Below are 27,999 nucleotides of genomic sequence, written 5' to 3'. Positions count from 1 at the left end.
TGGATCATGGTGGATTCGCTTTTTGATGTGCTGTTGAATTTGGTTTGCTAGTATTTTGTTTAGGATTTTTGCATCTATGTTCATCAAGGATATTGGCCTAATCTTTTTTTGGTGTATCTCTGTCAGTTTTTGGTATCAAAATGATGATACCTCATAGAATGAGTTAGGGGGGAGTACCTCCCTATTGAGGTACCTCCCAATCAAATACCTCCTCAATTTTTTGGAATAGTTTCAGTAGAACTGGTACCAGCTTTTCTTTAAACATCTGGTAGAATTTAGCTGTGAATTAGTCTGGTCCTAGGCTTTTTCTGGTTGGTAAGATTTTTCTTACTGATTCAACTTCAGAACTCATTATTGTCCATTCAGGGATTCAATTTTTTCCTGGCTCAATCTTGGGAGGTTTTATGTTTTATAGAATTTCTTCCATAGTAGAAATGGAATTTATCAATTTCTTCCAGAGAAGAAATGGAATTTGTCAATGTCTTCTGTGTTTTCTAGTTTGTGCACATAGAGGTGTTCATAGCACCCTCATAGTCTCTGAGGGTTCTCTGAATTTCCGTAGGGTGTTAATGTCTCCTTTGTCATTTCTGATTGTGTTTATCTGGATCTCATCTCTTTACTAGTCTAGATAGTGGTCTATCAATTATATTTGATCTTTCAAAAAACAAACTCCTGGGTTTGTTTATCTTTTGTATGGTTTTTCACATCCCAATTTCCCTCAGTTCAGCTCTGATTTTTGTTATTTCTCGTCTTTTGTTAGCTTTAATGTTGGTTTGTTCTTGTTTTTCTAGTTCTTCTAGACATGATGCTATGTTGTTAATTGGAGATCTTTCTAACTTTTTGATGTGGGCATTTAGTGCTATAAGAGATTCTGGCAAGATGGCCGAATAGGAACAGCTCCAGTCTGCAGCTCCCAGCATGATCAACGCAGAAGACAGGTGATTTCTGCATTTCCAACTGAGGTACCTGGTTCATCTCACTGGGACTGGTTGGACAGTGGTGCAGCCCACAGAGGGTGAGCTGAAGCAGGGCCGGGTGTTGCCTCATCTGGGAAGCGCAAGGGGTCAGGGGATTTCCCTTTCCTACCCAAGGGAAGCCGTGACAGACTATCTGGAAAATTGGGGCACTCCCACTCAAATACTGCGGTTTTCCCAAAGTTTTATCAGCTGGCAGACAAGGTGATTCTTTCCTGTGCCTGGCTCAGCGGGTCCCACACCCATGGAGCCTCGCTCACTGCTAGTGCAGCAGTCTGAGATCGATCTGCGAGGTGGCAGCCTGGCTAAGGCAGGGGTGTCTGCCATTGCTGAGGCTTGAGTAGGTAAACAAAGAAGCCAGGAAGCTCAAACTGGGCAGAGCCCACCACAGCCCAACAAGGCCTACTGCCTCTAGACCACCTCTCTGGGCAGGGCATAGCTGAACAAAAGGCAGCAGACAACTTCTGCAGACTTAAATATCTCTATCTGAAAGCTCTGAAGAGAGCAGTGGTTCTCCCAGCATGGTGTTTGAGCTCTGAAAACGGACAGATTGCCTCCTCAAGTTGGAGACACCTCCCAATAGGGGCCAGCAGACACCTCATATAGGTGGCTGCCCCTCTGGGATGAAGCTTCCAGAGGAAGGATCAGGCAGAAATATTTGCTGTTCTGTAATATTTGTTGTTCTACAGCCTCCGCTGGTGATACCCAGTGAAAGAGGGTCTGGAGTGGAACTCCAGCAAACTCCAACAGACCTGCAGCTGAGGGACCTGACTCTTAGAATGAAAACTAACAGAAAGGAATAGCAACATCGACAAAAAGGTCATCTACACCAAAACCCCATCTGTAGGTCACCAACATGAAAGACCAAAGGTAGATAAAACCACAAAGATGGGTAGAAACCAGAGCAGAAAAGCTGAAAATTTGAAAAATCAGAGCACCTCTTCTCTGAAGGATCGCAGCTCCTCGCCAGAAACGGAACAAAGCTGGACGGAGAATGACGTTGATGAGTTGACAGAATTAGGCTTCAGAAGGTTGGTAATAACAAACTTCTCACAGTTAAAGGAGGATGTTCAAACCCATCGCAAGGAAGCTAAAAACCTTGAAAAAAGATTAGACGAATGACTAACTGAATAAACAGTGTACAGAAGATCTTAAATGACCTGATGGAGCTGAAAACCATGGCATGAGAACTTTGTGATGCATGCACAAACTTCATTAGCAGATTCAATCATGTGGAAGAAAGGGTATCAGTAATTGAAGATAAAATTAATGAAATAAAGCCAGAAGACAAGGTTACAGAAAAAAGAATAAAAAGAAAAGAATGAAGCCTCCAATAAATATGGGACTATGTGAGAAGACCAAATCTACGTTTGATTGGTGTACCTGAAAGTGATGGGGAGAATGGAACCAAGCTGGAAAACACTCTGCAGGATGTTATCCAGGAGAACTTCCCCAACCTAGCAAGGCAGGCCAACATTCAAATTCAGGAAATACAGAGAACACCATAAAAATACTCCTTGAGAACAGCAACCCCAAGACACATAATTGTCAGATTCACCAAAGTTGAAATGAAGGAAAAAGTGTTGAGGGCAGCCAGAGAGAAAGGTCAAGTTACCCACAAAGGGCAGCCCATCAGACTAACAGCAGATCTCTCGGCAGAAACCCTACAAGCTAGAAGAGAGTGGGGGCCAATACTAAACATTCTTAAAGAAAAGAATTTTCAGGCCAGAATTTCATATGCAGCCAAACTAAGCTTCATAAGTGAAGGAGAAATAAAATCCTTCACAGACAAGCAAATGCTGAGAGATTTTGTCACCACCAGGCCTACCTTACAAGAGCTCCTGAAGGAAGCAATAACATGGAAAGAAACAACCAGTATCAGCCACTGCAAAAACATGCCAAACTGTAAAGACTATCAATGCTAGGAAGAAACTGCATTGTTAACGGGCAAAATAACCAGCTAACATCATAATGACAGGATCAAATTCACACATCACAATATTAACCTTAAATGTAAATGGGCGAAATGCCCCAATTAAAACACACAGACTGGCAAATTGGATAAAGAGTCAAGACTCATCAGTGTGCTGTATTCAGGAGACCCATCTCACATGCAGAGACATACATAGGCTCAAAATAAAGGGATGGAGGAAGATCTACTAATCAAATGGAAAGCAAAAAAATGCAGGGGTTGCAATCCTAGTCTCTGATAAAAAAGACTTTAAACCAACAAAGATCAAAAGAGATAAAGAAGGCCATTACATAATGGTAAAGGGATCAATTCAACAAGAAGAGCTAACTAACCTAAATATATATGCACCCAATACAGGAGGCACCCAGATTCATAAAGCAAGTCCTTACAGACCTACAAAGAGACTCAGACTCCCACACAATAATAATGGAAGACTTTAACACCCCACTTTCAATATCAGACAGATCAAAGAGACAGAAATTTAACAAGGATACCCAGGAACTGAACTCAGCTCTGCAACAAGCAGACCTAATAGACATCTACAGAACTCTCCACCCCAAATCAACAGAATATACATTCGCCTCAGCACTACATTGCACTTATTCCAAAATTGACCACATAGGTGGAAGTAAAGCACTACTCAGCAAATGTAAAAGAACAGAAATTATAACAATCTGTCTCTCAGACCACAGTGCAATCAAATTAGAACTCAGGATTAAGAAAATCACTCAAAACAACATAACTACATGGAAGCTGAGCTACTTGCTCCTGAATGACTACTGGGTAAATAATGAAATTAAGGCAAAAATAAAGATGTTCTTTGAAACAGACGACAACAAAGACACAACATACCAGAATCCCTGGGACACATTTAAAGCAGTGTGTAGAGGGAAATTTATAGCACTAAACGCCCACAAGAGAAAGCAGGAAAGATCTAAAATTGACACCCTAACATCACAATTAAAACAACTAGAGAAGCAAGGGAAAACAAATTCAAAAGCTAGCAGAAGGCAAGAAATAACTAAGATCAGAGCAGAACTGACAGAGTTAGAGACCCCAAAAACCCTTCAAAAAATCAATGAATGCAGGAGCTGGTTTTTTGAAAAGATCAACAAAATTGAAAGACTACTAGCAAGACTAATAAAGAAGAAAAGAAAGAAGAATCAAATAGATGCAATAAAAGATGATAAATGGGATATCACCACCAATCCCACAGAAATACAAACTACCATCACAGAATACCATAAACACCTCTATGCAAATAAACTAGAAAATCTAGAAGAAATGGATAAATTCCTGGACACATATGCCCTCCCAAGACTAAACCAGGAAGAAGTCAAATCTCTCGGTAGACCTATAACAGGCTCTGAAATTGAGGCAATAATTAATAGCCTACCAACCAAAAAAAGCCCAGGACCATATGGATTCACAGCCAAATTCTATGAGAGTTAGAAAGAGGAGCTGGTACCAGTCCTTCTGAAACTATTACAATCAATAAAAAAAGAGGGAATCATCCCTAACTCATTTTATGAGGCCAACATCATCCTGATACCAAAGCTTGGCAGAGACACAACAAAAAAAGAGCATTTTAGACCAATATCCCTGATGAACATCAATGTAAAAATCTTCAATAAAATACTGGCAAACCAAATCCAGCAGCACATCAAAAAGCTTATCCACCATGATCAAGTCGGCTTCATCCCTGGGATGCAAGGGTGGTTCAATATACGCAAAACAATAAACATAATCCATCACATAAACAGAACCAACAACAAAAACCATATGATTTTCTCAATAGATGCAGAAAAGGCCTTTGACAGAATTCAACAGTTGTAGCCTTTCATGCTAAAAACTTTCAATAAACTAGGTATTGATGGAACATATCTCAAAATAGTAAGAGCTATTTATGACAAACCCACAGCCAATATCATACTGAATGGGCAAAAACTGGAAGCATTCCCTTTGAAAACTAGCACAAGACAAGGATGCCCTCTCTCTCCACTCCTATTCAACATAGTGTTGGAAGTTCTGGCCAGGGCAATAGGCAAGAGAAAGAAATAAAGGGTATTCAATTAGGAAAAGAGGAAGTCAAATCTTCTCTGTTGCAGATGACATGATTGTATATTTAGAAAACCCCATAGTCTTAGCCCAAAAGCTCCTTAAGCTGACAAACAACTTCAGCAGTCTCAGGATACAAAGTCTATGTGCAAAAATCATAAGCATTCCTATACATCAATAAGAGACAAACAGAGAGCCAAATCATGAGTGAACTCCCATTCACGATTGCTTCGAAGAGAATAAAATACCTAGGAATCCAACTTACAAGGATGTGAAGTACCTCTTCAGGAAGAACTACAAACTACTGCTCAGTGAAATAAAAGAGGACACAGACAAATGGAAGAATATTCCATGCTCATGGATAGGAAGAATCAATATCATGAAAATGGCCATACTGTCTAAAGTAATTTATAGATTCAATGCCATACCCATCAAGCTACCAATGACTTTCTTCACAGAATTGGGAAAAAAAACTACTTTAAAGCTCATATGGAACCAAAAAAAGAGGCTGCATTGCCAAAACAATCCCAAGCAAAAAGAACAAAGCTGGAGGCATCACACTATCTGATTTCAAACTATACCACAAGGCTACAGTAACCAAAACAGCATGGTACTAGTACCAAAACAGATATATGGACCAATGGAACAGAACAAAGGCCTCAGAAATAACACCACACATCTACAACCCTCTGGTCTTTGACAAACCTGACAAAAACAAGAAATGGGGAAAGGATTTCCTATTTAATAAATGGTGCTGGGAAAACTGGCTAGCCATATGTAGAAAGCTGAAACTGGATCCCTTCCTTATATCTTATAAAAAATTAATTCAAGATGGATTAAAGACTTAAATGTTAGACCTAAAACTATAAAAACCCTAGAAGAAAACGTAGGCAATATCATTCAGGACATAGGCATGGGCAAGGACTTCATGACAAAAACACCAAAAGCGATGGCAACTAAAGCCAAAATTGACAAATGCAATCTAATTAAAGAGCTTCTGCATGGCAAAAGAAACTACCATCAGAGTGAAAAGGCAACCTACAGAATGGGGGGAAATTTTTGCAATCTACCCATCTGACAAAGGGCTAATATTCAGAATCTACAAGGAACTCAAACAAATTTACAAGAAAAAACAACCCTATCAAAAAGTGGGCAAAGGATATGAACAGACACTTCTCAAAAGAAGACATCTCTGTAGTCAACAGATGCATGAAAAAATGCTCATCATCACTGGTCATTAGAGAAATGCAAATCAAAACCACAATGAGATACCATCTCATGCCAATTAGAATAGCAATCATTAAAAAGTCAGGAAACAACAGATGCTGGAGAGGATGTGGAGAAATAGGAATGCTTTTACACTGTTGATGGGAGTGTAAATTAATTCAACCATTGTGGAAGACAGTGTGGCGATTCCTCAAGGATCTAGAACTAGAATTACCATTTTACCCAGCAATTCCATTACTGGGTATATACACAAAGGATTATAAATCATGCTGCTATAAAGACACGTGCATATGTATGTTTATTGCAGCACTATTCACAATAGCAAAGACTTGGAACCCACCCAAATGTCAATCAGTGATAGACTGGATTAAGAAAATGTGGCACATATACGCCATGGAATATATAGAGCCATAAAAAAGGATGAGTTCATATCCTTTGCAGGGACATAAATGAAGCTGGAAACCATCATTTTCAGTAAACTATCACAAGAACAGAAAACCAAACACTGCATGTTCTCACTCATAGGTGGGAATTGAACAATGAGATCACTTGGACATAGGGTGGGGAACATCACACACCAGGGCCTGTTGAGGGGTGGTGGGCTGGGGGAGGGGTAGCATTAGAAGAAATACCTAATGTAAATGATGAGTTGATGGGTGCAGCAAACCAACATGGCACATGTATACCAATGTATCAAGCCTGCACGTTGCTTACAGTATAATCAAAAAAAGAGAGAGATTCTGGCATGTTGTATCTTTGTTCTCATTAGTTTCAAAGAATTTCTTGGATTGTGCCTTAATTTTATTGTTTACCCAAAAGTCATTCAGAAGCTGTTTATTTAATTTCCATGTAATTGTATGGTTTTGAGTGATTTTTAAATATTGATTTCTATTTTTATTGTGCTGTGGTCTGAGAGTGTGGTTGGTATGATTTTTTTTTTTTTTGAGTTTGCCAAGAATGATTGTGTGGTCAATTTTAGAGTATGTGCCACGTAAAGATGAGAAGAATATATACTCTGTTGTTTTGGGGTAGAGAATTCTGTAGATATCTTTTAGGTCTATTTGGTTAAGTGTCAAGATCAGGTCCCAAAAATCTTTGATAGTTTTCTACCTCGATAATCTGCCTGTGAGGTGGGTGTTAAAATCACCCACTATTATTGTATGGTTATCTAAGTCTCTTCATAGGTCTCTAAGAACTTGATTAAGAATCTGGGTACTCCTTTGTTGAGTGCATGTAGTTAGGATAGTTACCTCTTCTTGTTGAACTCTTTACTGTTATGTAATTTTCTTCTTTGTCTTTTCTGATCATTGTTTTCTTAAGTTATGTTTTATCTAAAATTAGAATAGCAGCCCTTGCTTTTTTTCTGTTTTTTAGCTAGATTTTTCTCCATCCCTTTATTTTGAGCCTATGGATGATGGATGTCATTGTATGTTAGATGGGTCTCTTGAAGACAGCATACAGTTGGGTCTTGTTTCTTTATCCAATTTGCACTTCTGTGCCTTTTAATTGGGGCTTTTAGCCTGTTTACATTCAAGGTTAATATTGATATGTGCAGATTTAATCCTGTTATCATGGTGTTAGCTGGTTATTATGCAGATATGATTGAGTGGTCACATTATAGTGTCAATGGTCTATGTACTTAGTGTGTTTTTATGATGACTGGTAATGGTCGTTCCTCTCCCTATTTAGCAATCCCTTAAGGGCCCCTTGTAAGACAGATTTGGTGGCAACAAATTTCTTTAGCATTTGCTTGTCTGAAAAGGATCTTATTTCTCCTTTGCTTATGAAGCTTAATTTGGCTAGATATAAAATCTGTGGTTGGAATTTCTTTAAGAACATTGAATATAGGCCCCAATCTCTTCTGGCTCGTAAGGTTTCTGCTGAAAGATCTGCTGTTAGCCTGATGGGGTTCCCTTTGTAGGTGATCTGCCCTTTCTCTCAAGCTGCCTTTCACATTTTTTCTTTCACTTTGACCTTGGAGAATCTGATGACTATGTGTCTTGGGGATGGCTGTCTTGTATAGTATGCAGGGGTTCTCTGCATTTCCTGAATTTGAATGTTGGCCTCTCCAGTGAAGCTGGGGAAACTTTCATGGATGGTATCCTCAAATATTTTTTCCAACTTGCTTGCTTTCTCTCCCTCTCTTTCAGGAAAACCAGTGAGTCACAGATTAGGTCTCTTTAGAGAATCCCATATTTCTCGGAGGTTTTGTTTATTCTTCTTTATTCTTTATTTTTGTCTAAGTTATTTCAGAGAACTGGTCTTCAAGCTCTGAGATTCTTTCCTCAGGTTTGTTGATCTGCTGTTAACACTTGTGATTGTTTTATGAAATTCTTGAAGTGAGTTTTTCAGTTGTATCAGATCAGTTTTGTTCTTTCCTAAAATAGCCATTTTGTCTTTCATCTCCTGTATTGTTTTATTGTATTCCTTAGATTTCTTGGATTGGGTTTTGACTTTCTCCTGAATCTTGATGCTCTTTGTTCCTATCCATATTCTGAATTCTGTTTCTGTCATTTCTATCATTTTATCCTGGTTAAGAACCATTACTGGGGAATTAGTATGGTAATTTGGAGGTAAGAAGATACTCTGGCTTTTTGAATTACCAGAGTTCTTGCACTGGTTCACTTATTCTTTGTGGGCTGATATTCCTTCAATCTTTGAAGTTACTGTATTTGGATTTTTTTTTCTCTTATCCTCTTTGATGTCTTTGGGGGTTTACTTGTAGTAAGGGGGGGTTGAGTCAACTGGTTTCATTTGTGGAAGATTTCAGGGGACCAAGGCTCAGCTCACTACTCATGGACTGTGTGCTGTAACTCTTGGGGGGCTGGTACCAGGCCCCTGGCTTTGTTCTCTGGCCCCTTGAGATTAGGAACCTGCTGTGCTGGAGGGGCTGAGGTGTTCCCAATCTGTTGGTCACTACACTTTAATGGGTGGTGCTGGCCAAAGCACTTTGTCAAGATGGTGGCAGCAGGATCCATGGTCACTTGGATGCTAGCAGCCATGGCAACACAGTGGGGTGTGTGTGCATCAGCTGGGATGGGGTACTGGTGGGAGTAGGGATGCAGCACTCCTGCACACACTTGTGCCAGTGGTGGTGGCAGAAGGCAGGAGCAGGGCACTGGCAGGGGTGGGGTTGCTGGTGTCCATGCTTGCACTCACAGTGGTAGTGGCAGCAGGGGGCAGGACTCTGGTCGGCACAGGATGTTGGTGGATGTGGGATGCTGGAAGGCACAGGCATGCTGGTGTCTGTGTGTGTGTTCACCTGAGGAGTGGTGTCAGGTGGAGGACGAAGCTGCTGGTGTCTATGAGCATATTCGCATTGGTGGTGGTGGCGGTGCAGGGGGGGTGGTATTGCTAGCACCTGTGAACATTTTTGTGTTGATGATGGTAGCTAAAGTTTTTAAGTATATAAATAAATCATGCTTTTAATCCATTCTTCTACTGCCATTTAGTTGTTATTTTTTCCCCCAGGTTTTACCATTATAAGCAATGTTGATACAAACAGTCTTGTAAATGTTTCCTTTTGCATATGAACAAGGTATTATAGAGTAGTGATTGTCAAGTAAGGTGGGGTATTGGACCCCTCCCAAACTTGGAAGTGCTTGGAAATGTATAAAAACTGTATGGGTTATCAAATTACTGGCAGTAGTACTACCAGCTTTAATACTGGGAACCAGAGATGCTCAATGTTCTTCAATGCATTGGGTGGTAACACATAAAGAACTATCTCACTCCAAATGCAAATAAGTCCACCACTAAGAACACTATTCCAAATATATCTCTGTATGTGACAAAACTGTATCAGAGTATGTAAATCCTCCTCAACTATTTTGATATTGAAAGATGGCTTTTCCATCTAGTTTTACCAATTTATAACCCCACCAGTTCTTATTAATGCCACAACCTTGTCAACACTTGTGACTATCAAAATTTATAATTTTTTGCACATTTAATAAAAATTAAATTGTGTTTCATTATTTTCTTAATTTGCATTTCTAGGGATACTAGTTGAAACGAAACATGTTTTCATGCAGCCATTGTAGTCTAGTCTTCTGTTCAGTCTAGTCTGTGAAATGTCTATTCTTATCCTTTGTTTACTTTTTTATTGCATATTTATCTTTCCCTTATTTGTTTATAAGAGTTGATTGCATCTTGGATACATTGTGGCTACAAATTCTTTGTGTATATTGTGGCTACAAATTCTTTATGTATATTGTAACTATACATCAATAGTATATATTATAGATATCTTGCCTCACCTATCTCTTACCTTTGAATTTTGTTTGTGGTGTCTTTTGTAGAATAGGAAATTTTAAAAGTTTTAATGTAGACAAGTTTATTAATATTTTCTTTTCTGGTTTGTGCTTTTGGCATTTTGGTCAATACGTTCCTTCTTACCACACTCTCCTATATTTTCTTTGTGAAGCTTAATGCTTTCGCTTACTCCATCCCTCATATCTGGGTGTTTAATCTCTAGCTTTTTTTTTTTTTTGGTGAATTAGTTAGAAAACTAATTTTCTTTTCATATGGATTACCAATTGGTACATCAAATTAATTTAACTGTCTGTCATTCTCCCACTGATTTCTAATATCCCTTCTTTGAGTTTCGGTTGTTCTGTATTCTTGCCAACACTTGTTACGATCAATATTTTTAATTTTAGATATTTTAATAGGCATATAATGGTATTTCATTGTGGTTTTAACTTACACCTCTCTAATAACTGATGCTGCTGAGCATATTTTCATGTACTTACTTACCAACTATATCTTTTTTGGTAGTGTCTTTCCAATTCTTGCCCATTTTAAGTTTTTCTTTAATTGTTGACTTTTGAACATTTTAAAATATAGTCTGGATATAAGTCCTTTATCAGAAATACATTTTGCAAATATTTTCCATTCTGTCATATCATTTCATTTTTCTACAATGTCTTTTAAAAAGCAACATTTCAAGGTTTTTTATAAAAGTCAATTTATCAATTTCTTCTTTTATGGTTTGTGCCGTGTTCTACCTAAAAATCTTTTTCTAATCCAAGAAATTTTATATACAAATGCACTAAGGGCTGAGATTATTTTTCTTTGCAGACGTATGTATAATCGTTCCAGCTCCATTTGTTGCAAAACTATCCTTTCTCCATTGAATGGCCTTGGCACCTTTGTCAAAAGTCAAATTGGCCATATGTGTGGATCGATTTTTGGACTCTCTATCCTGTTCCATTGATCTACAGATCTTTTCTTATACCAGTTTGAATGTCTTGACTACTGTAGCTTTCTATTAAGTCTAGAAATTAGATGGTATGAGTTCTCTAATTGTGTTCTATTTCTCAAAAGTATTTCCCCTTTGGTCCTTTGCTTTTCTAAAGAAATTTTAGAAACAACCTAACAATTCATAGTGGGGAAAAAAGCTACTCAGATTTGGAAGATCAGAGTTGCACTGAGTCTCTAGACCAATTAGGAAACTGATATTTTTTTCCATATTGAGTCTTCCTGTCCATAAATATGGTATTATTTTTCAATTTATCTGTATATATTTAAATTTTTCTTAGCAATGTTTTACATTTTCAGGCTACACATCTTGCACATATTTTGTTAGAACTGCCTCTGAGTATTTCAGGATTTCTGATGCTATTGTTTTTAAATTTCATTTTCTACTTGTTTACTGCTGCTATATAGAAATGCAATTGATTTTTATAACATTGGCCTGGTAACATAAGACTTGCTAAACTCACATATTCGTTCTAGGAGCCTTTTTTTGTAGATTATTTGGAATTTCCAATAAACATTATTATGCCATCTGTGAATAAAGACAAATTTTACTTCATTCTTTCCATTCTGCATGCCTGTTATTTCCTATTTGTGCCTTATTGCACTGGTTAGTGCCTTCAGTATAATGTGTTTTTTTTTTTGTTTGTTTTGTTTTGTTTTTTGAGATGGAGTTTTGCTCCTGTTGCCCAGGCTGGAGTGCAATGGCCAATTGCAGCTCACTGCAACCTCCACCTCCCAGGTTCAAGCGATTCTCCTGCCTCAGCCTACCTAGTAGCTGGGATTACAGGCATGTGCCATCACGCCCAGCTAATTTTGTATTTTTAGTAGAGATGGGGTTTCTCCATGTTGGTCAGGCTGGTCTCAAACTCCCGACCCCAGGTGATCTGCCTGCCTGGGCTTCCCAAAGTGCTAGGATTACAGGCAGGAGACAATACACCCAGCACTCAGTACAATGTTAAAGGGCTGCTTTGTTAGTGATCTTAAAAGTGATCTTCTCACTATTAAGTATGATGTTAGCTGTAGGTTTTCGTTGATATCCTTTATTAATTACAAGACATTCCCTCCTATTCCTAACTTGCTGAGCATGCCTTTTTTAAAAAATCATGAGCAAATGTTGGGTTTTGTTAAACACTTCTTCTGCACCTACTGAGATGAATATTTTTGAAGGGAAGGAGACTGTTTTATTTGGTGATTGTTGCCATTTTTGACAGATACTGTTTGTCAGGTTAATGACATTTTCTTCAATTCCTAGTTTCTAAATTAAAATTTTTTTGAATGGGTTTTATTTTTATTTAATACTTTGCATCATGTTGATGCTTGTATAACTTTTATTGTTTATTCTGTTTACATAATAAATAATACCAACATATTAAACAATGCTTGCATTCCTAATACAAACCTTACTTTGCCTATCTGAATCTGATTTGTGTTTTACTTGGGATTTGAATCTATATATCAAAATGCAATTGGTCTAACAGTGTCCTTCCTTCTACAGTTCTTTCCATCAGTACCAAAATTATTCTTGCTCCATAAGAAAAATTTGGTATATCTTGCTTTTTCTTTTTACTATTTTCTAATCAAGTTTATATAAAATAGTAATTAATTTTCCTTAAATGTGTGGTAAAATCGTCATTTCTGGTCCTTTTTACATGGATTCGTTGATTACTAATTCAATTTTCTTAATGATTATTCATTTATTCAGATTTTTATTTCTTTCTGGATCATTTTTATAATTTAAGACAAAGTCCATTTTAGGCCGGGCGTGGTGGCTCATGCCTGTAATCCTCTCTGAGCCAAAGCTAAGCCATCATATCCCCTATGACCTGCACGTACACATCCAGATGGCCGGTTCCTGCCTTAACTGATGACATTCCACCACAAAAGAAGTGAAAATGGCCTGTTCCTGCCTTAACTGATGACATTACCTTGTGAAATTCCTTTTCCTGGCTCATCCTGGCTCAAAAGCTCCCCCACTGAGCACCCTGTGACCCCCCACCCCTGCACACCAGAGAACAACCCCCTTTGACTGTAATTTTCCTTTACCTACCCAAATCCTATAAAACCGCCCCACCCCATCTCCCTTCACTGACTCTCTTTTCAGACTCAGCCTGCCTGCACCCAGGTGATTAAAAAGCTTTATGGCTCACACAAAGCCTGTTTGGTGGTCTCTTCACAGGGACCTGCAAGACACCCAGCACTTTGGGAGGCCGAGGCAGACGGATCACGAAGTCAGGAGTTTGAGACCAGCCTGACCAACATGTTGAAACCCCGTATTTACTTAAAAAAAAAAAAAAAAAATTAGCTGGGTGTGGTGGTGCATGCCTGTAATCCCAACTACTTGGGAGACTAAGGCAGGAGAATCACTTGAACCTGGGAGGCAGAAGCTGCAGTGAGCCGAGATTGCATCATTGTACTCCAGCCTAGGCAATAGAGTGAGACGCTGTCTCAAAAAAAAAAAAAAAAAAAAAAAAAGAAAGTCCATTTTAAATGTTTTTGAATATATTGGCATACAATTATTCATAATATTCATAAGTGATTGAAAAATTACCTACAGATTTATACCTCCGTTCTATTTTTAATCCTACTTTTTATTCATCCTTGTTTTTATATCTGTTCTTAATTCGTCTGGCTACATGCTTTTTTTTTCTTCTTTAGTCTTATCAAAGACTGGTTTTTGACTTGTTGATCCTCTGTATTATTTCTTTGTTTTCAATTTTATCAATTTCTGTTTTTTTCTCCATTATTTCTTTCCTCCTACATTTTTCAATTTATTCTGTTCTAGCTTCATGAGTCAAACACTTATGTTACTTTTTTACAATCTTTTTTATTCTTTACAAATATATTTAAAGGTATACATTTATGTTTCAGTACCATGTGGTTACAGTGCATGAATTTTAATATATAGAATTTTAATTTTCATTTCTATCTAAATCTTTTGATATTTGCTTCGTAGATTTTCTTTTAAAGGCAGCCCAGAGAATAGGGAAGTGGAGTAAGAGCAGGGAGGAGTCACAAAAAGACAAACCAGGAGACTCCTTCCCCACTGGAAGTTCCCAGGTCTGGGTCAGAACTGAGCTGCAGGAGAGTAGAGAAGGGTAGTAGCTTTAAACTGGATTTACAATGGACTAGATTTTTTACTACCTGAAAATGAAGGCTGTTTATTAATACCTGAAAGTGACACACACACAAAAAACCCTGTGGGGTCTGTCTCAGAGGAAGTAGATCAGACAGAAGTGTGAAGGGGATTAGTTGGAAGAATACAAGACTATTTCTTGATTGAAACCTACTGAATCCAACATGTTCAATGAACACGTATTGTAATTACTGATATATCTTGACTCATTTCTAAATCGTTATTTTGCATTTTCTATTTACTTTGCTTTTATTTCCTTTTTAATCTGCATATTGATAAAAATTTTCATATTGTTTTCCATTTCAAGTTTGAAAACTATATTCATTTATAAATAAAATTTTCTAAAGTCTAAAACATTAAGTTATTAGATACAAATCTCTCCCTCTCACATATCACATGGATATTTGTGCATTTTAATTGCCCATTAAACATTAAATAACACCCTCTACCATTTTATTTTTCTCTTACTTTTGGATTAACTTTTTTTAAAACAAAAAAATCACTAAACCTTTCTACAATTGGCAATTAACAACATACGTATCAATTTTTTTTTTTTACTTTAGTTGAGTTTTAATGATTTAATAGAATTTTGCTGAACAGAGAATGAAAGGGCAGTCTAGACAGAGATCTAGTTCATATGTAGCTGCTGCACCCATTGCAGACTCTGAACATACTGCAATGTATTCCCTAATTATAGAGATTTATGTTTCCAGTGCTTTACTATTACAAACACGCTGCAGTGGCCTTTCTTGTTCATGCCTCCTTGTATATCTGTGTATTTCTTAGGATTGGTGACTAGATATGTATCAATTTTTATGCTTGTTGTACTTTCTTATGTCCCACGCCTCCCTCTGGGTTAACATTTCTATCTTTCTTTCTCCCCTTCTCATTTCCTTCCCTTTCCCTTCCCTCCTGTCTTCCTTCCTTTTTCTTTTGAGACAGGGTCTTGCTCTGTCACCCAGGCAGGAGTGCAGTGGAATAATCATAACTCACTGCAACCCCAACCTCTGAGTCTCAAGCAATCCTACTATCTCAGCCTCCCGAGTAGCTAGAACCACAGGTGTGCACCACCACATCCTGTTAATTTTATTTTTTTTAGGGATGGGGTCTCACTATGTTGCCCAGGCTGGCCTTGAATGTCTGATCTCAAGTGATTCTCCCAGCTTGGCTTCCCAAAGTGCTAGGATCACAGGTGTAAGCCACTGTGCCTGGCTGACTTTGCTTCTTATATGCTTGAATCCTTTCTAGTTGTGTAGTAAGGATCTGTACTTTTGCCTTCCTCCTTGAATGTTAGTATAGCTGAGTATAAAATTTTGAATTGGCTATTTTTTCTCCCAAACACCATTATATGATGGTATTTATGGGTATTCATTATAATGTGATATGATGTGATTTTATATTTATTTATCCTGCTCACTATTCAAGACACAATTTAAACATGAAGACTGCTGACTTTTGAATTCTGGAAATTTCCAAGATGTCATGTTTCAAATATTCCTTCTATTTCATATTTCATTCCTTCTATTTGTTTCTTGAAGATCAACTTTTAGCTGTGGCTTGGGGCCTCACAATATATCCTCTTTATCCTAACCATTTTTATTTTACTTCTTTGTCATTCTGTGTGAATTTTTTACTACTGCCTTATATGTCATTAATTATTTATTTGCCTGTGCAAAACCTACATTTTATTACATCTAGTGAGTTTAAATTTTCCACCTATAGATATTAAGATACTATTCTAGTTTGAATGCAGAATAGATTTTTAAAAGATAATCATCCTAAGGTTACTGTTCTGAATTTGAGAACTGTGCACCCCAGAATCCATGGAAAGAGACAATTTCTTATAGTGTGTCAATTGTGTTATTTCATAACTAAGTAGATATGGCTTATCTTGCCTAACAAAACCTACTTTTGTTTATTCCTATGATACATTATAAGAATAATGTTTGGATAATGTTAGTAACTTTGATTATTCTTTTTCTTCAATGGTCTGAGTTTAAAGCTCTTTAAGGAGAGGAGACCTTTTGCGATTGTTTAAAAAGAACAGCAACAAAACAATTGTATTTTCAAAATAATACAGCAAGGATGTTTGGAGTCAGTTTTCTTTTTCTTTTTTTTGAGGTGTAATCTTGTCCTGTTGCTCAGGTTGGAGTGCAGTGGCACGATCTTGGCTCACGGCAACCTCTGCCTTCCAGGTTAAAGCAATTCTCCTACCTCAGCCTCCCAAGTAGCTGGGAGTACAGGCGCCTGCCACCACGCCAGGCTAATTTTTGTATTTTTAGTAGAGATGGGGTTTTACCATCTTGGCCAGGCTGGTCTTGAACTCCTGACCTCGTGATCCACCCGCCTTGGCCTCCCAAAGTGCTGGGATTACAGGCGTGAACCACTGCGACTGTCTTATTTTTATTTTTACTTTTTTAAGACAGAGTCTTGCTCTGTCGCCAGGCTGGAGTACAGTGGCACCATCTCGGCTCACTGCAACCTCTGCCTTCCTGTTTCAAGCGATTCCCCTGCTTCAGCCTCTTAGAGTATCTGGGACTACAGGTGTGTGCCACCACGCCCGGCTAACTTTTTGTACTTTAGTACAGACAGGGTTTCACTATGTTGACCACTGTGGTCTCGATCTTCTGACTTTGTGATCCGCCCGCTTCAGCCTCCCAAAGTGCTGGGATTACAGGCGTGAGCCACCGTGCCCGGCCCAGTTTTCTTAATTCAATACATTAAGGAAGACTGAATAATGAGTACATTTTAAATATTTCAAATGCAAATAAAAAGCTAAACAGCCATTCTGTTGAATTTCTCCCAAATGATTTCAGAACCTATCCAAAACATGTAATGCTTTTGTCTAAAAAGAATTGTGTACAGGAAATGCTAAGAGATTAAAAATAGGGATCTTTAATGGAGAATATTTGGCATTGTAACATAGTGGTTGGTATGAAAGTTATAATAGTAAATTTTAAGTAAATTTAATTTTTATTCCACATTGGGTGATTAAATGAGAGTGGTTTGAATGAGTTAGTTTATGATTAGCTCATTTTAATGTATTAATTATTGTCATCCGAACTGATTAGCTTATGGAAATGTTTTCCTTTCCCCTGGGGAGTAAACACACATTTATTAAAGGAAACAAAAGCTAATGCCTAGTAAACCTTCTAATTAATATAATGCCTAATAAAACTTCTAATTAATACAGCATTTATACTTTTAAAATATAATTTACAATAGCAGTTAGAAAATGGATAACTAGGGGCTGGGCATAGTGCCTCATGCCTATAATCCCAGCACTTTGGGAGGCCAAGGTGGGAGGATTGCTTGAAGCCAGGAGTTCAAGACCAACCTGGCCAACATAGCAAGACCTCATCTGAAAAAAAAGAAAGTGAGTAATTAAAAAAACACAAATATCCTCTGTATTCTTGCAGACCATTAGAAACTCCCTCAGTCTTAAGTATCTGACATTATTGATCAGCCTTTAAATAAAGATATCAATTTTTGAATCCTGTTTCAAAATGTTAATCTGTTCTCAGGATTTCAAATTTTGTTTCTGATAATCAAAATCTACTTCTACAACCTACTAACATTCAAAAATGTCCACTGCATATTTCCAATTGCATAAACAGCCATATTTTGGCTAATCAGTGGGTACTTTCTATATTAATATGCTTAAAGTTTATTCCAAAGGGGTGTTTATGGAAGCCTTACCTATGCCTGGAATACTGTCCTGGGTGCTGGGCTTATATAAATCATGAGGTGTATGGAGCTCAGAATTAATGATGAAGAGAGATCCATAAACAAATAGTTACAGATACGGTGTGATAAGGGCTGGGAACAGAGAAATGTATACAGTGTGCCCAGTGCCCAGAGATACTGGCTAATCCCCTGAGACTCTCCTCCCTACTTCCTCATTCTACTTATTGGAGCTCAAAACACTATAATCATTTTCAACTCACTCTTCCTATATCCCATATTATCAGATTAGTGCTTATTGAACCCAGGTCTACCATCTAAATCTATGTAGATTTTGCCCAAGTTACTTCATTTCTCTGGACCTCTTTTCTTCATCTGTACAACAGATAGCATCTTTAAGTAATTAAAAAGAATACATGTAGGTATAAAAAATAGTGCTCAGCATATAGCAAGTACATGTAGCTCAGTAAGTGTAGCTGCTGTAATAATAACTACCCGTTGTCTCTCTCCAACTCCCATGACATGTTTCTTATTAAAGCCTATACCATTCTTACTTTATTTTGTAGTTTTCTGTGTCTTCTCTCTATATTAAATCCTATGCTCCTTGAAGGCAAGGATTAAATCTTATTTATCTTCAGACATAATTTATGAACCAATATTTTCTTGTTCTATGATTTGTCACCCAATAGGATTTGATAGGCTCCTGTTTGATTCACTGTTGATAGGACAAAAAGCACCAGAGCTCAATTAAAATGATACTTGAAAGATACATGGTATCACTAAAATCCATGGAATTATGTATTATATGATCCCCAAAGAATCAGCTATTTCAAAATTAAAAATTATTACAAAGAGCTTCATATATCATGTTATATCATATATCACAAACCATAAAAATGTCAGAAGTAGCTCAATTTCACATTACTGTATTTCTTGATGGTGATCTATCTGGACAAGTAAGTCTTGCTGAATTTGAACATGGATAATAAAGCTCACACCCTAAGAAAATGTTTAAAATATGATATAGAACTGGGGATGGTGGTGGAGAATTCATTGGGAGAATGCAGTTAGGGGATCTTTGAGTCTCAACAGTTTGCAATTCTTTTCACAGCATATAAATGATTTAACGGTAACACAGAGTGGCCAGAGTAAATTATTTCCATTTATATCACTGCACAACCTATTATAAGTAACCAGATGAGATGCTGAATGATTATATTGTTACGATGTATGCTGATCTGATCTGAGTTTTTATTTTCTTTTTTTGTTTTGTTTTGATTTTCGATGCCTTGGATCCTTGCCCAATCAATCAGCTGAAGCTGGCTTGAACAATGACAATGTAACTTGCAAAAGCCAGTTCATCAAAACCCTCAGGATCATACAAACAAGGAAAAAAGAAAACCAAGGGGCCTCTCTTATTTGTCTTCTTGGCTATCTGTGTTCCATGGGAAGGACAGAAAATAACATGAACAGGATTTAAATGCTCAGTTTTGACAGGTTATTAAGATTCCAATCACAACCTGCCTACTCTCCCTGATCTAGCTAAGTCCAGAAAGGTGGCAGAATGTCTCTAAAGCAGCTACACACATACACACACATAAAACAAAAAATGCCAGGAAAGATGGAAGAGTAAGAAAATCAGGCGAACATGAATAATTTGGTAGAGCTGCGGAGCGGGGGAGGGTTTTAAACTAAGACACTTGCTAGCATGGCAGGGTATATTGGTCCAGCTGACTGGCATAAAATTCCCTGAAGACAATTTAGATACTGGTAGCTCAAGTGCTGTCAATCTCATCTTGTTCTACCATATAATCAATAGCTCCAACTGAGACCTCTGTGGGAGGCCAGGTTCTTATCCTCTGAAATTAGAGCCCACCCTCTGTATGAGATTTCTACCACAGGGCTAGCTCTGATGCAGGCAGTGGGGTACTGACTCGGACTTCTCTAAAGTCCTTTACAAACATTCTTCTAATGATGCAAATTTCACCATGATGGGCACAAGTCCTTGCCTCACACCCTTGTTTCCAAGGCTCTGTTATAATAAAGCATGGAGGTTTCTATGGTGAAGGACACTGGGGAATTACTGCAGGATATAGAACTAGGGAGTTTCAAGAATTACAGGAGACAGAGTACTCTGAAACTATGTAGACTAAAATATGTAAAAAATGAATGTCTTTGATATATCACAAGGATTGGCCAAACTATAGCTCATGGGCCAAATATGGCTACTGTCTGTTTCTGTAAATAAAGTTGTATTGGACCATAGCCTTGCTCACCTATTCATTTACACATTGTCTATGGCTGTCATAAGTGAGTGGCTGCAACAGACTGTATGGTCCCCAAAGCTTAAAACGTCAACTATTTATCCCTTTATAGAAAGAGTTGCTTATCCCTGATACAGAATAACTGAGCAAAATCACCTAAGCTTAGTTCTTTGCTCGGAAATAACAAGCATGCAGATGATCGTCTGACAGGCCTAAGAAAATAACTACAAAGGCCAGGTGCAGTGGCTCATGCCTGTAATCCCAGCACTTTGGGAGGCTGAGGTGGGCAGATCGCATGAGGTCAGAAGTTTGAGAACAGTCTGGTCAATATGATGAAACCCAGTCTCTAACAAAAATACCAAAATTAGCCAGGCATGGTGGCATGTGCCTGTAATCCCAGCTACTCAGGAGGCTGAGACAGGAGAATTGCTGGAACCAGGAGGCAGAGGTTGCAGTGAACTGAGATCGCACCACTGCACTCCATCTTGGGCGACAGAGCAAGACTCCGTTTAAAAAAAACAACAACACTACACAAAAGTCATATGGCAACAAAACTCTCCAGGAAGGTACTTATTAGGATACCTGTTATAAGAGGCAGTACGTATTGTAGAATGAGCATCAACTGTGAACCTAGATTTGACCCATATTCCTGCTGTTTATTGGGCTGAACAAACCTTTCCTCAGAGTTATTATCAGGATTAAATATTATGATTTAATTCAGCAGTACCCAACCTTTTTGGCACCAGGGACCAGTTTTGTGGAAGACAGTTTTTCCCCGGATGCCAGGGGTCAGGGGGAATGTGATTTTGAGATGAAACTTCTACCTCAGATCATCAGGCATTAGATTCTCATAAGGAGCACACAACCTAGATCCCTTGTATGCAAAGTTTGCAATAGGGTTCGTGCTCCTGTGAGAATCTAATGTTGCTGCTGATCTGACAGGATGTGGAGCTCAGGTGGTAATGCTCACTCACCTGCTGATCGCCTCCTGCTGTGTGGCCCTGTTCTTAACAGGCCACAGACCAGTACCGGTCCTTGGCCTGAGGGTTGGGGACCCCTGATCTAACTGAGAATACTTACTACTCACTAAACTGTTGTGTTCTTCCTTCCAGTCTTTCTGTCTTCATCATTTCCGGCACTGATCTAAACACATCATAAGAACAAGACCTTGATATCTTTTGAATAACAAGTAGCACCTGTTTGGAACTGTATCTTGACTCTCACTGGTGCTTTTCCTTTGGTTGATGCAAAGCTTTCAAATCCTTTAGGGAGATGCCATTGTGAATATCTATGATAGTCTCCTCTGCCTTCAAAATCTTTGCCTTCTCTATAAAACCTGGAAAACACAGAAAAGAGGCCCGCATACATAAAAGGGAAGAAGAAATTATTTGTCACAATTAGATACAGGTTAAAATATCCATTCAGTACTTAATAATGATAGGTTATTATCAGTATTGGTCACATGATTAGATCAATACTTTACATTGAAACCACATGAAATTATTACTTTGGTGTCACCATCATCCATAATGATTGAATTCTACCAGTCAATATTAATAACTGCAAATGAATTCAATTAACAATCGCAGACATTGTCCAAAGCAATGGGTTATAAATTCAAAAAATTATTTTTGTTTGTTGAAAATATAAAAATGTATTTTATATTGAAAACAGTCTGATAATATTAATGTTATATTATTATTAAACATTAATAATAGCTAATACTCACCAAGCCCTTTTTGTGTGGCAGAGTCAAAGACTGCATATGTATCATCTTATTTAATCCGCACAACAACCTAATAAGAAAGGTAAAATCATTACTCCCACTTTGTAATAACCTAAGACTTAGAGGAGTTAAAATGACAACTGAAACACATTATAGCATTTCACCAAAACAACACAGCATTTCACTGACAAATTATATAAATTGTCGGTGAAGAAAGAAAATGTTTAAAAAATACGAAGCTTGCTATTTCATTACTCAGTATCTCCTTGCTAAATGTTTGTATGTTGAGTCCTTTCTACAACTTAATCTTCAGGTAATTTGATTACACATCATTTTCCATGATGATTAGGTAGCAGCAGTCAATGGCCTTTTCAGTTTCAATGCATGTTTTTTTCTTTTCTTTTTGAGACAGGGTCTCGATTTGTTGCCCGTGCTGGAGTGCAGTGGATCAATCACAGCTCGTGGTAGCCTTAACTTCCCGGGTAAAAGTGATCCTCCCACTTTAGCCTCCTGAGTAGCCAGCACTACAGGCATGTGCCACCACACCTAATTTTTTTTCCCCTTTTTTTATACAGGTGGGATCTTGCTCTGCTGCCCAGAATGACCTTGAACTCCTGGCCTCAAGCAATCCTCCCGCCTTGGTCTCCCAAAGTGCTGGGATCACAGGTATGAGCCACTGCACCTAGTCTCAATGCAATTTTGATGATTTATTTATTTCATTTTCATTTTTATCAATATTTTTAAGTAGATGTTTTTGAAAGTCAAAATATCCTATAAATTATAACAGAAAATAGTAGTCCTTTGTTCCATTTCTTCTTACTTCCAACTTCTACTATCTAAAGTCAACTACTTTCAAATAGTTTAGCTGTTTCTTCTAGTATCTGTCTCTGTATTTCCGAATAACACGCTGGTCTTACAAAGTCTTGATTTTTTTCTATTTTAGGCACAACATCCTGACTTCTCAGAGTGGATTATGATTTAGTTATCTTATGCTTCCCCCACATTTTGTGCATGCCCACACACTTTTGAATCCTTGCAAAGAACTTATGAAGTAGGGTTTTTTGTTTTGTTTTGTTTTGTTTTGAGACAGGGTCTTGCTCTGTTGCCCAGGCTAGAGTGCAGTGGTGTGATCTCAGCTCACTGCAACCTCCGCCTCCCGGGTTCAAGCAATTCTCATGTCTCAGCTTCCTAAGTAGCTGGGACTACAGGTGCATGTCACCACGCCTGGCTAGTTTTTTGTATTTTTCATGGAGATTTTGCCATGTTGCCCAGGTTGGTCTTGAACTCCTAAGCTTCAGTGATCTACCCGCCTTGGCCTTCCAAAGTGCTGGTATTACAGGTGTGAGCTACTGTGCCTGGCCTGAAGTAGGTATTATTATCTCTGTTTGACAGAAAAAACACAAAGACTCAGAGAAGTTATGTATCTCGTTCTAGATTAAGATTCAAAGCAGTTCTTACTCCAGGCTTCTCTTTGAATCAGATACTCTAACATGCTCCATTTCCCTGAAGATACTTTTTAACACCCCTCACTCTCATCAAGAAGAAAAATTTTTGTCAGACAACAAAACAGCCATTCTATGGTGACACTTTGTTCTACCAAACTTTGTTAAAAGTGGACCCCAGGAAAACTTGTAACCCCAAGATTATAACTAAATTGGGACTAAAATCCAGGATTTGAACATCCATCCAACTGGATTATACTTTATTACTTCTTCCACCTTGGCACTGGTCCCCATTTGGCCTTATCACCTCTGTCTTCCCTGTTCTGCTACCTTTTGCCTAACTTTCATTACTTCAAACACAGAATATTGTAAAGCCTCCCGAAAAGTTCTCCAAACCACATCCATACCACCTTAAGCAACACTACCAATCAATCTTCCTGAAACAGAGTTCCAACCTGCCATCCCTGTTAAAATCTTCTATGGATTTACACTTGACTCCAAATTAAATACAAGGGCTCAAGAACGTCCATCCAATGGTTTAAACATTTATTGCTCTCAGAACTCAACCTCTAAATTATTATATTCTCTTTTTTTCCAAACACCCTCCTTTCTATTTTGCCATTATCTTTTTTCATCCCATTTCTTGCTCTGTCATTTCTGCTTTTAGAAGTACCCCAATTTCACTTTTCCTTGTTTTCCCAGTTAGAAATTTTTTATTCATTTTTTGAAACTTCCTTAGTTAATGCTTCTTTTAGATAACTGATACACAAATAATGAAAGCCAGAATATAATGTTTTACTTCCTCTATGGGTGGTAAGTTCTACAAAGGTAGGGACAATGACTTGTTCATTTAATGTTACACACAGTGCTTAGCAGTGTCTTGAACAAGAATCCAATAGATGTTTACCGAATGGACAAACAAATTTAGGTTTAGGTTAGAAATCAAACATGGTCTGGGGCTAAATGAAATCCAAACAAAAAGTATATACAGAGGTCTCAAAATGTCTTTTCCCTAATCCTTTAAAATGACTTTTTATGTTGTATGTACATCCTGTTGAGTTCAAGATACTCTTTTTTTTTTTTTTTTTTTTTTTTTTTTTTTTTTTGAGACGGAGTTTTGCTCTTGTTGCCCAGGCCGCAGTGCAATGGTGTGATCTTGGCTTACTGCAACCTCCACCTCCTGGGTTCAAGTGATTCTCCTGTCTCAGCCTCCCAAGTAGCTGGGATTACAGGCATGTGCCACCACGCCTGGCTACTTTTGTATTTTTAGTAGAGATGGGGTTTCTCCATGTTGATTAGAGTGGCCTTGAACTCCCAACCTCAGGTGATCCGCCCGCCTCAGCCTCCCAAAGTGCTGGGATTACAGGTGTGAGCCAGCGCGCTCGGCCTAAGTTACTTCTTCATAAGTTTTAGAGAAAGCCAATTAAGATAAATAATAAGAAAAAGAAGATAGAAAGTAGGGTAGATTCAAGAATGATCTAAAAAATGGTCAGTAAAATAAAATTATAATGCTGCTCTAATTCTAGAACAATGGGAACACATTTATCATAAAAATTTCCATCAGACAAGATGGCTACTGTATGTCTTCTGCCACAGTTCTTTTAAAGGAGATCCCCGGAAAACTAACAGAGAAGGGCAGATATTGCCCCCCTGGGCTGAGTCAGAGAATGCCTCTGAAATAAGGAGAGAAGTGGGAATGTTATTTTCACTCAAATATCTTTGATTTCATCATTTGTGATTTTTTAAAAAAACCTGTTGAGAGTAAATGGACTCAAATCAGTAAGCACAAATATTTACAATTACTTATGTATACCTGTTTTTAAAAATAACAGAAAATATCTGAGAAAGGCAAATTTTGTGCCCAGCTATCAAAAGTTTGTTTTAAAAAACTATTCAGAGTATCCTCTTCCCAATTCTCAATTTAAGAAAGTAAAAATATAATTCTTTTTTTTTTTTTTTTTTTGAGACAGAGTCTCAGTCTGTCGCCCAGGCTGGAGTGCAGTGGCCGGATCTCAGCTCACTGCAAGCTCTGCCTCCCGGGTTCAGGCCATTCTCCTGCCTCAGCCTCCCGAGTAGCTGGGACTACAGGTGCCCGCCGCCTCGCCCGGCTAGTTTTTTGTATTTTTTAGTAGAGACGGGGTTTCACTGGGTTAGCCAGGATGGTCTCGATCTCCTGACCTCGTGATCCGCCGGTCTCGGCCTCCCAAAGTGCTGGGATTACAGGCTTGAGCCACCGCGCCCGGCCGTAAAAATATAATTCTATAATCTTGTAATTAGTGAAAAAAGATCCAAGGCTGGTAAATCAACATCTTCATGTAGTATAAAATCAACAATACACAGAAACAAAATAAATGAATATATTTTAATGAAGTATATCAAATAATTGAAACTGAGAAATTAATAATAGTACTTGAATTTTAAATTGTGATTGTCTTTCAAGAAGTCCAAAATACGTTACAGCCCTGGAGCCCAGCTCTTTACCATCATGGGACCAGGCAAGAACCCTTCCATCTATACTCTGGATGTTGCCATGGGGTTGGATCTATGTAGTCTCTGTTCAGGGATGCTAGTCTTCACAATCATCTGACAATTGTTATGAGGTTTCCCAACTTTAACTTCCTTGTTCCATGTGGTAGTACAATTAGGAATCTCTTGAAAGTGACACCAGGAAGTGCATTGTTGCATGCAAAGGGAGACAATTAAGTTACTTTCTCTTTCAGAAAAGTGAGTTCTAAGAGTTAGAAAGGACTTGGATAAATGGTGTACATGGAGAGGGAATTCCTTTTGAAAAGAAAAAGTGATTTTTTTTCCTATATTAGCATTGTAGGTTAGAAAGGTCCAAAGGAAAAAGCATATTCTACATCCTGAATTTTTCTAAATTGCATGGAGCAGAAAATGGATATCGGCCTACTTTTTATATGAAAATTAGTTGGTTGTTGGATTTAAGGTTTTTTTTTTTCTTTTGTGAATTGGAAGTTACTATGACCATGATGCTGGCAAGAGCTAAAATATTTTCCCTGCCTTTCAAGGAATGCAGTTCAGGCAGTTATGTTCCTGGAAAGTTCTTTCTTGCCCTGGAGAAATTAGTTTTACTGTTGTTAAGATCTGGTTATCTAAGTCTCTATTTCTGTCTGTCTTTCTAACCATTCATCAAAGACTATTGTGAAAGAAGAGAACTTTTGGAGAAAGGAGTAAAAAGGGACATGGTAGGGAGGCAATGAAGACTAAAAAGGAAGGGAGAAAGAGAGGCCATCCCAAATATCCTGAAATAGCAGAGTGGTCTGAGTGTGGGTCACTGGCTGGGAGATGCCAGGGAAAGGTCAAAGAAGGATCCAATCCTGAAGTGGCAAGGACAAATGCCCAGAACTTCCTTAAATCAGAATCTTGTCACCAAATTGTCCAGTCTTCAACTTGAACTTGCCAACTGGTCACCTTGCCACCTTGGGAGTGGCCGACCTGCCTGTGTTGCACTTTGCTCTGCCACCATTTGCCTACTCCATGAGGACATCTCCCCACAGTAGCTCCCAGGAGGCTTTGGCTACCCAGAGGGCAGTGGAGGAAAATCTTTGGGCTGAGGTATTAGAAATGAACACACTCATTGAACTAGTTTCCTTTTATTAAATATAGCCAATCACTCAAGGAACCAAAAACATATAATGAAGAGTCAGCTAGATCAACAGATCAGTATAAAGAGCCCAGAGACAGACCCAAGCATGTGTGGGAACTTGGTGTTTGAAGGAAGCTACCTCACAAATTTTTGAGTGAAAGAACAGATTATTCAATAAGTGGTTTTAGACAACTGCCTGTTCATACAGAAAAAAATATAAATAGACTCCTTACCTCAGTGCCCACATAAAATATTTTTCAGATATTGGATTGATGACCTAAAGGGAAAAACAAACTCAAACTATTACAGTTGCTTCAAGGTAAAGAAGGCTTTCTTAAATAAGATTAAACCATAAAATTGAAAATTAAAACATTTGACAACATAAGTGTTGGCAAAGGAAACAAAGCAGCAGCTCACTGAAAAGTAAATCTGCTTGGCCAATAAGCACATTCAAAAAAATATTTTCACTGGAAAAATAATAATGGGGAGGAGGTTCCAAGATGGTTGAATAGGAACAGCTCCAGTCTACAGCTCCCAGCTTGAGCAATGCAGAAGATGGCTGATTTCTGTATTTCCAACTGAGGTACTAGGTTCAACTCACTGGGGCTTGTCAGACAGTGGGTGCAGCCCATGGAGTATGAGCCGAAGCA

The 27,999-nt window shown here is 38.1% G+C and overlaps 1 protein-coding gene across 1 annotated transcript in view; it reads right to left on the bottom strand.

Moving 5' to 3' along the window:
* PMFBP1 (polyamine modulated factor 1 binding protein 1) overlaps nucleotides 1-27,999 on the bottom strand; it is a 262,936-nt gene that overhangs the window by 216,387 nt on the left and 18,550 nt on the right. Inside the window, exons 2-3 of the mRNA XM_077984485.1 lie at nucleotides 22,304-22,370; nucleotides 21,771-21,910 (exon numbers count right to left, since the gene is read on the bottom strand). The gene's annotated coding sequence lies outside the window, so the exon portion shown is untranslated. The remainder of the gene's footprint in view (nucleotides 1-21,770; nucleotides 21,911-22,303; nucleotides 22,371-27,999) is intronic.

The sequence above is a fragment of the Macaca mulatta genome, chromosome 20, assembly GCF_049350105.2.
Source record: "Macaca mulatta isolate MMU2019108-1 chromosome 20, T2T-MMU8v2.0, whole genome shotgun sequence".
In the NCBI taxonomy this organism is placed as follows: Eukaryota; Metazoa; Chordata; class Mammalia; order Primates; family Cercopithecidae; genus Macaca; species Macaca mulatta.
Note: the sequence above shows the minus strand (reverse complement) of the source record. Positions and strands in the feature narration are given on the sequence as shown.